The 9,681-nt window shown below is 37.7% G+C and overlaps 1 non-coding gene across 1 annotated transcript; it reads left to right on the top strand.

Moving 5' to 3' along the window:
• Positions 1–542: 542 nt before the first annotated feature.
• Positions 543–645, top strand: LOC128197630 (small nucleolar RNA R71). The gene has a single exon (XR_008250258.1). It is a non-coding gene; the product is annotated as a small nucleolar RNA R71 (small nucleolar RNA).
• The last annotated feature ends 9,036 nt before the right edge of the window (positions 646–9,681 follow it).

Raw genomic sequence — 9,681 nt, 5'->3', positions numbered from 1 at the left:
GAGTAGGTTGTTGCTGAAAGTTCTGTGGAGGTGGTCTGTTGAAAGGAGCAGCTTGTCCCATACTCGGATGAGGTCTCCATCCTTGATTAAAACTTTGACGTTGATCATAATTCGTCTGAAGACCTTGATTTCCCATATAGTGCACTTCTTCATGAGACATGCTTTGCACTGCACATTGACCATTATTATGATTTCCTCCGCACAATTGACAACTCTGAACCATCTGATGTTGAAATTGAGAAACATTCTGCAGTTCTTTAGGTAGCTGAGATAACTTCTTCATTAATGTCTCAAGTTGCTGAGTCATAATCTTGTTCTGAGCTAGTAAAGCATCTTGAGTTTGAAGTTGAAGAACACTTTTTTGTTGAAATTGAGCTCTCTCACTCTGAACTTCATTATCATTTGCAGCCATGTTTTCAATCAGATCATGTGCTTCTTCAGGCGTCTTCCATCTGATACTACCTCCAGCTGATGCATCTAACATTAACTTTGTTTGGGATTTCAACCCTCCAAGAAACAGATTTAACATTGTAGGCTCATCAAATCCATGAGTAGGGGTTTTTCTCAGTAGGCCTTTGAATCTATCCCATGCTTGACCTAGAGTTTCATCAGCATCCTGTTGGAAAGAAGAGATCTCCTGCTTTCCCTTATTGACTTTGGACTGAGGGAAGAACTTGTTCAGGAATTTGGCAACCACATCATCCCAGACAGTCAGACTATTCTCTGGAAAAGAATTCAGCCACATTTTTGCATTACCAGCCAATGAGAATGGAAATAAGCTGAGTCGGATTGCTTCATCTGGAACCTGGTGAATCCTCACTGTATTACAGATCTCCATGAAAGTAGTCAAGTGAGTGTATGGATTCTCGTGAGATAATCCATGAAACTGATTATTCTGCACCAGATGAATAAGAGTTGGCTTCATCTCCATGTTAGCAGCATTCACCACTGGTCTTGCAATACTGTTGAAGTGCAGAGGTCCTGAGAAAGTGTTATAATCTGCAAGAGTACGTCTTCCTTGCCCAGAACCTTCTCCAGTGCGATTATCTTCCATTTCTTCTTTTTCTTGCCCAGATGAAAAGTCCAGAATTTCTTCAGAGATAGCAGATGATTCTCTAGATTCTCTACTTTGTCTCCTTCTTCTGCTGTTGTTCCTTCGAGCAGTTCTTTCAATTTCCGGATCGAAAAGTAGATTTTCAACCTGTTCTCTGCTTCTCATACAAAACACAAACTAAAAGAAAACAATCCAAAAATACACAATCTCTACAGATGATAACAAATATGTACAAGAATTCAAATATAATCACAATACACACTTAAACAACAGATAGCTAAAATCAACTAAACCAGATAAACAACAAACAACCAACGAAAACAAAAACAAATCCCCGGCAGCGGCGCCAAAAACTTGTTGATACTTCGGCAAGCGTACCGAATCGTACAAGTAATAAACCGGTAAGTCCGGAAATCGTTTTCCCAAGGGATTTGTTAAATTTCACTAATTGTTAAAGTTTACTAATTTAGCGATTAATTTTACAACACAAGTAAGATTTGCATACAGATGAAATTAAATAGGTAAAAATAGATGAATTAAAGTTCACTGGGGTTGAAATTCAAGTTCATCACTCCGGTAATTTTCTACTAACACAATTTCTCAAAATTAAGCATCGACATCCTAGGCGCATGCAGTCCTGATTCCTCAGAGACAGTTCTTAATCATTCAAACTAAATTGCTAATTCCTTAGCTAATTCAATTATAAGATTTGCCTTAAACACAATGTCACAGATGACTAAAAATTCCCTCCTATGTCTAGGACTCGAAATCCTTTAGCAGTTTTATCCTAGGTCCGCGGTCTCATACATTTTCCAATGATTTAACCGTTCAAATAGCTCAGATTTCCATCAAAAGCATGAAACATAAGGATAGAACACAAAATTCATACAAGATCATGCATTAATAGAGAAATTACAAAGAGTTCAGAAATTTACTCTCAACCCCAGTGAAATGGGGTTTTAGCTACACATATACAACATAGAAGAGAGAAATGATGGATTGGATGGTGGAAATTGGAGTTTTTCCACCATTGAAGCCCCTTGGAGCAGTTGCAGCAGCGTCCCTGGTCTTCTCCCCGTTTCAGATCTGCCTCCTGCAACTGCCTCTGCATTCTGATATAAAGAAGGGTACAATAATTGAGTCACGGGCCAATTCTGGACGAGCGTCCCAACGCAGGACGAGCGTCCCAACTTCTGGACGAGTGCGCGGACGAGCGTGCTGGACGAGCGCCCTCCTGCAGACGAACGTCCCATTTCTGGACGAGCGTGCGCTGCTGGACGAGCGTCCCATGCTGGACGAGCGTCCCCTGCTGGACGAGCGTCCTCACTCTGGACGAGCGTCCTCTTTCTTCTATGTGGCGCCCAAGCGCCCCTTTTTATCTCGCGCCCGGGCGCGAACCTCTCTGTAAATTGGCGCCCGGGCGCCCTTTTTCTCACGCCCGGGCGCGAAACTTTCGGCAAAACAGCGTCCATTAAGCCTGGTCCAAGTCTTTTATGATATCCAATCCTTATTTTTCATCAAAATAAACAACAAAAGCATCAAAAACATTTAAACAATGAAAATTATACTAATATCAACAATTATACACTTTTCATGAGAATTAACACTAAAACTTACTCAAAAGCCCCTCAATATAAGCAACAAAAACAAGTAAACTTTTCACCTATCAGTGACTCTCACAAGGAGGACTACATAAGCTATGTGAGAGGAAAGATTATTCGGTATGATCCTGACACTATTAACAGTTTTTTGCATATTGAGTGGACCGGTGTACAGTGTCAGTTTGCACTAGATATGGAAGAGGGAGCAGATTTTGATGACATGGAGAGAACACTGTGTGTGCCTCGATGACACTTTCAGAGAAACAGGAATGGTACGCCCGTTCATATTAGGATAGTTGATTTAACTTCTCTGGTGAAGCACTGGATGGCATTTACTCATGCCAACATTCAGCCATGTTCTCATGTTTCTGATATCACTGTCAGTAGGGCCATCTTCCTTTATTGTGTGCTCAGAGGGTTAAACATTAACATTGAACAGGTCATAGCAAATGAGATTCGGACTTGTGCCAGTACTGTGAACAATAAAGCGTCCTTGGGGCATCCGTCTCTGATCACACATCTTTGTGAGTTAGGTGGGGTGAACACTTCCACACCGTCGATGCAGCGACCAAGGAAGGCGATTGATGACACCTATTATAACTAGTATTGCGGGGTAGATGAGGTAGCCCATCTAGTGCCACCACGACATCCTCCTAGAGTTCATAGGAGAGGACCACCACCAGCACAGGCACCGCCTCAACATGCTGACCCTTTTCAGATGAGGGACATGTATATGTCTCTGATGGAGTCCAGGATGCAGGCATTGCATGGAGGGCATGTGGCCACTGCAGAGATGATCATAGGGACGTATGATACACCCCCTAGACGGTAGTGGACGATGGATGAGTTTAACACTATGGTGGGATGGCTAGAGGATCAGGCACAGGCCAGTGGAGCTGGAGCAGCTGATGCTCTAACTATGGAGGAGGAGGATGATTATGAAGATGCAAAGGAAGGAGAAGAAGAAGAGGAGGAGGAAGACTCAGATGATAGCATGGGATGAGGAGCTGAGATAGCATCTACTGATGGATGTTATCATCACTATGGCAGGATTTTTCTTATCTTTTATTTTGTATTGTTGAATTTATTTGCTTTTGTTTCTAGAATAGGGTTGATGTACTCAATTTCAAACCTATATCTGATGTGATGGTTTGATATTGATTGCATGTGATGAGTATTGCTTGATGATGCTTTGATCTTGATTGATGTTAAGATTGTGCACTATATGTTAATATACAGGTGGTTGTTCACAAGCTATGTGAACAAATGCATGATGTTGTGATTGTGATTATGATGCTAAGCAAGATGTGTATCTGGAGTATGTGGAACATTGAATTAGCCTGTATGTGAGGTTTGAACTCCATAATATTTGTTGTGAATGATTGCTATTCTCTTGAAAGCATGAATGATTTTTCCCAGGTTCCTATGATTGAATGACTTGCTTGCTTGTGTCATATGATCAAGGCCATTTTTTACTATCCCTTTCTTAGCCAATGCATGATTTTTAGCCCAAATGAAAAAGAGCACCATGTGTTCTACCCTTTTGAACCTTAAGCCTTAAACAGAATATGAAGACCATTTTGAAAATCTCTACCTTGAGTTAAGTTGAGAATCATTGTGTGGTATTGATAAAGGTTCAAGTTTGGGGTTGTTGGGAAAGTTGAAAAAGAAAGATAATCATTGAGCTAAGTGTTGAGCAATTAAGAAAAAGGAAAAGAAAATAAAATGCAAAGAAAGAAAAACTCAATGCAAAAAGGGGAACGTTGGGAGTAAGTGAGATTGGTTTATTTTAAAGAGAGTTTGTGCTTGAATGATAAATTTGTGAATGACTGTCTTAACTCAAGGATTTTTTGATCTAGAAAAACCAATTTTTCTTCTTAGCCTAGCCACGTTACAAGCCATGAAAAAGTCCTTGTGATGACATGTGTGTGTGAGTATGTTTGATTGTGGTAAATGAAAGGCAATTTTGTTCTATGTGACATTTGGATAGTAGAGGGAAGGAGTGACCTCTAGAAACACCTGTGTGATTGAGTGAACACTTTATTTGGTGAGGAATGATGCCATGAGTACATGATTACATCTATGCTTAGTTAATTGATCATTCATGAGAATAACATTTGTTGGATATTATGTGATTATGTGAACACCATGATGAGGTATTTTGAATCAAGGTATGTGTGCATCTTGCCTGAATTTTGTATGATGAGCTTATTTGAGTAATTACTTGTCTTGAAAGAAAGAGTTTTGGAATGTGTTGAACCATTATATTGATTCGTGGAAGACTGAGTTACATCTTGTTTCCTTGAGGACAAGCAAAGTTCTAAGTTTGGGATTGTGATAACGGTTGAAAACACTGTTATTTTATACTTAATTTTGATACTAAAAACGCCCTTTATGACTTAGAAACTAGCTTGAAATCATGGTTTTGCTTAAGTTGCGAGCATAAGAGAGTTAAAGGTGGTATTATTGGTTTTATGCTTGGTTTTCCTTGTTTTGACTGGAATTAAGATGAATTGGATGAAGAAGTTGAAGTGACAAGGAGTTGGAGTCAGGAAAAGCTAGAAAAGTAATATATAGAAGAACCGCAAGCACCGCTGAGCGTCATTCTGGGGCGCTGAGCGCTAATTTTCACTGTCTCGCGCCTAGGCGCCACCGCTAAGCGCCAAAGCTTCCTGTCTCACACTTGAGCGCCACCACTGAGCGTCATTTTGAATGTCGCACCTACCGTTGAGTGCCATTTTTGGCGTCAAGCGTTGACGACGTGGGCTTGGGCCATTTTTCTGTTATTTTTACAAACTATATAAGGATTTTGACGACCCAAGGAGGGTATCTTTTGACAGAAAGAAGCACGAAAACACTCTTTTCACCCCTCGGAGGCAGATTTTGGATGTGGAAGCTCCGATCTTCAACTTTTAGGGTTTTATCTTTCATTCTTTTCCATATTTTCATTTAGGTTCACCATGTCTATGGTGAACTAAACTTCCATTGTTGTTGGGGAAACGATGTAATCCTTTTAAACTCTTATGTATTGAATTGGTATATTATATATGCTTTACTTCATTAATTGTTAGGGTTTTTCCTCTATACTCAATGCTTGCTTTGTTTAACTCATTCAATGCATGATTATTGATTTTGTCGATATTGACACATACAAGGAAATCTAGAACTGGGGAAATTCTACCAAAGGTAGTATTACCTAGACATAGGAATATGAGGGTTGGTTGCATTTACACTCCTGTGCTTCAGAATTAATTATTATGGATGCTAGGAATTGTATGAACTCGTAATTAAGGATAGGCTTACTTCACCAAGACATCGGGCTTAAGTGTTTTAGAGAGTGGCATTAACATTAATGAAGAAGATGAATTCGTAAATACATGAGAGTGGATAGGATAAGTTGGAAACCCCAACAACATAATCATTCCATATTTTATCAACCATTCATTCGTGCATTCTTTAGTCAATTGATCAACACTTGCATTCATGTTTATTTTTTGCATTCTAAACCAAATATTTACGTTCTCAAGTCTTAAATAATCAAAAAATCACATGATTGTTTAGGCCGTGAGTCTCTAGGGAAAACAATACTTGGATTTACCATTTATATTACTTGATACGATTCGGTACACTTGTCGGAGTTTTAAATGCTTTATATCCAATGTCTTGCCTATATATAGCTCTTACTGAAGACTTTAAAACAACATCTAAGTTATATCTACCCTGAGTGAACTTTGCTAGCGTGCTAGTCAAGTAATCTATTTGTTCAACATGAGTAGGACATTTTTCACATTTCTTTTCAACTGTAATAGTCTTAGTAACTACAGTTTTAGCAGATAATAAAGCTTCATCTAATTTCTTTTGCAATTTCTCATTATCATTGACCAGATTATTTAATTTATACTCATAATCCTTTCTTTCAGAGTTGAGTCGATTAACCTTATATTGCAGTCGCATGGCCTCAGCGTGTATTTCTTTAAATGCATCCAGCAACAGGTCGTACTTCACTTTAACAGGTTCTTTCTCGAACTCTATATCACTATCTTAACTTGTTAGTGATGTTCCAGCCATGAAGCATATATTTGATTCTTCCTCACGATCACAATCTTCATCACTTGAGGATTTTGAATCAGTGTTCTCCTAGGCAACATAAGCACTCTTCTGCTTACTGTTTTTGTCCTTAGGGAACTTCCTGTTTGCTTTCTGTAAGACCCTTGAAATTTGTTGTAATTAAGATACTAGATATTTTTGAAATAAAAAAATAAATAAATTTTTTGTATAAATGCTACAGTAAAATGCTATAGTAAAAAACGTATAGTGCTACAGTAAAATATGTATAGTGCTACAGTAAAAATACCTCGTGAATCATGTGTTGCTACAGTACTGCTACAGGAAAAATGTAGTACAAGCTACAGTACCGCTATAGTGAATAGTAGTACAACTACAGTAATTGTAGTACTGCTACAGTAACCCCTAACTTCAACTATAAAAAGGGGTGAGAAATGAAGTTTTAGGAGAGGAGAGTGAAATTGAGTAAGACTTTTGTCAAAAATAAGGAGATATTAGGAATAGAACCTGAGTTGTAGAGAAGGTAGCAAGAGCTTCTGAAGAAGTCCTCTTCATTCAGAAAGGAGCGAGAATCAGGTAAGGGAAGCTACTCTTGAATCTTGAGTATACAATACTTTGCTTTTGTCTAATCCTAAATCTTGAATATGTAGTATTTTATTTCTGGATGATCTTGAATTTTGAATGAGAACATGTTTTTGTGATGAGACCCAAGTTTGATAGTTGTAAAACGTGATATTGATTCTGTTATGCTAATTGTACGTTATTGTTACTTAGAACATTTATTTGTTTCTTTTGTATTTTTGGAAGGACGAGAAGTTGTCTAACCGGCTCTGCCAGATTCAACTTCTTGTTTCCCCTGAATTTTTATATTAAGATTATTTTGATGGTAGGCGAGCTAATCTTTTCTTCCATATGATATTTATACATGTTATGATCATGAATATGAGTTATGAACATGTTAAAATTTTGGTAATGGTAGTTATCTATTCACTTATGTAAATTTAGTTTTCATGATTATATTTTTTCTTATTTTCGAGTTACTGTGGTAAAACATTCCTTTTAATTGTTTTTACAATTGGATTTAGCTAAAATTTTAATATATGAATCCTAAGACCTATTTCTTCACTTTGACCGTTCGGATCATTAATTAAGAGTCTGTACTTGGAGAAATAAGTTCTTCATGTTTGAGTAAATTAATTACCCCTGTTATTGTGTTACTGAGTCCTCTCGGTAAAATATAGATTTTGTTCTATTTGACCGTTAGATCAACCTGAAAATTTGATATATGATTCTTAAGATATATAACTATAATTTGACCGTTCGGATATGTAATTAGAAGTCTATGTGCTGAGAAATAAATTTTGAAATTTTGAAAAGTATGATGAACACTATATTTTTGTTCTTAAGTTATCATGGTAAAAACTTCATATATATTTCATTTACCGTTACATTGAGCCCAAACTTTAATATGTAGTTCCTAAGAAATGTTGATGTATTTTGGCTGATCTATGACCTTTGATTGGTGAAAATATGTTGAGTTATACTCGTTATGGAGAAAATGAGTTTATAATATGAAGTATGATATCTGGAAATATGTTTAATTTATTGACACCAAAACGGGTTATTGCCAATTTATGATTAAAGAATGAACATGATTGAGTTAGGTGGATAAGAGGGTACACTACAAAAAAAAAGGGCATTACCGAAGGCCATAATCCCTCGGAAACAGCCAAAATCCGTTGGAAAAAGACATTTACAGACGGCCTACCGACGGGCATCGAGCCGTCGGTAAATCCCTTGTCGCTAACTATTACCGAAGGCTTCTGCCCTTCGCTAATTACCGAGGGCCAAAAGCCTTCGGTAATTACCAAGGGCCAAATTTTAGCTCCACTCCCCTAAAGACTCTCGGACAGCAACTGCACACTTATTAAGCACAAAACTGCATAGAAACAGAAATACCAGGAACAGAGGCAAGCATTAAAGAATGTACACTACCATATTCTTCCAGAACATGATGTTTAAATATACAAAAAGAAAGCAAAATGAAATTAACTTATTATAAGAGCTTTAAAATAGATACCAGCTTTTTTTTTTTTACATAACAAGCAAAAGCAAGTTCCAAGACATATGCAACAATCAGTGAATACAACTAAGTACTGGTTCGAGGAAGTTAAAAATCTAGAGCAGCAATCTAACAATAGCAGCAGTAATAGCAGTAACATCGTGCATAGCATTGTTCTGTTTGGTGAGTGGAGAATTCCCAGAGAAATCACTCTCACAAAAGGTAGCCTCATTAGCAGCATCATTGGCTCCATCTTCAGCAAACTTGGGGTTGGGTGTTCTCTTGCAAGTGCTCTCTATCAGATTTGCATTGTTTGGAAACCACATACACACCACACGGCCCATTCACATCCAAAGAGAAATTGATTGAAGAAAGTGGGAGCCACCACTAAGAGAAGAGGCTACGTTGGAGGAATTGAAGCTCACGGTTTTAGAGCTTTCATGTTGAAGAATGAAGAATGAAGTGTGAATTTTATAATGAGGAACCACTTTGGTCACGATCATGGAAAGAATAATGCAAGCAAAATTCTTTTGTTTTCATTTTGGTTTCTAAGAGAAACAAGAGGAGTAGGTCACGACCATGTGGGAAAAGAAGTGCACCTTGCATTGGTTTTGTTTATTTTGTCATTTTATAAGGAGACAACAATGGGCCACCACTCACTTTTATTCCCAAGGCTTTAATTTGTTATTTAGTGATGACTTGGAAGCATATCACGTAGGAACTCCAAAATAGCAAAGTCTGAATTTTGTTGAAATGGTCCCCTCATAGCTTTTGGTACGTATCAATTCATTGAAAAGCTACAATTGCTAGTTTTTGCTTTTATCAAATTTACAAGAGATACATGCTGGAAGAAAAACTCTCGGCCAACTCAATTTGATAAGTATCTACCACATGGTTTG

The sequence above is a fragment of the Vigna angularis genome, chromosome 6, assembly GCF_016808095.1.
Source record: "Vigna angularis cultivar LongXiaoDou No.4 chromosome 6, ASM1680809v1, whole genome shotgun sequence".
Lineage (NCBI taxonomy): Eukaryota > Viridiplantae > Streptophyta > Magnoliopsida > Fabales > Fabaceae > Vigna > Vigna angularis.
This window is presented reverse-complemented; position numbering and strand designations above follow the sequence as displayed.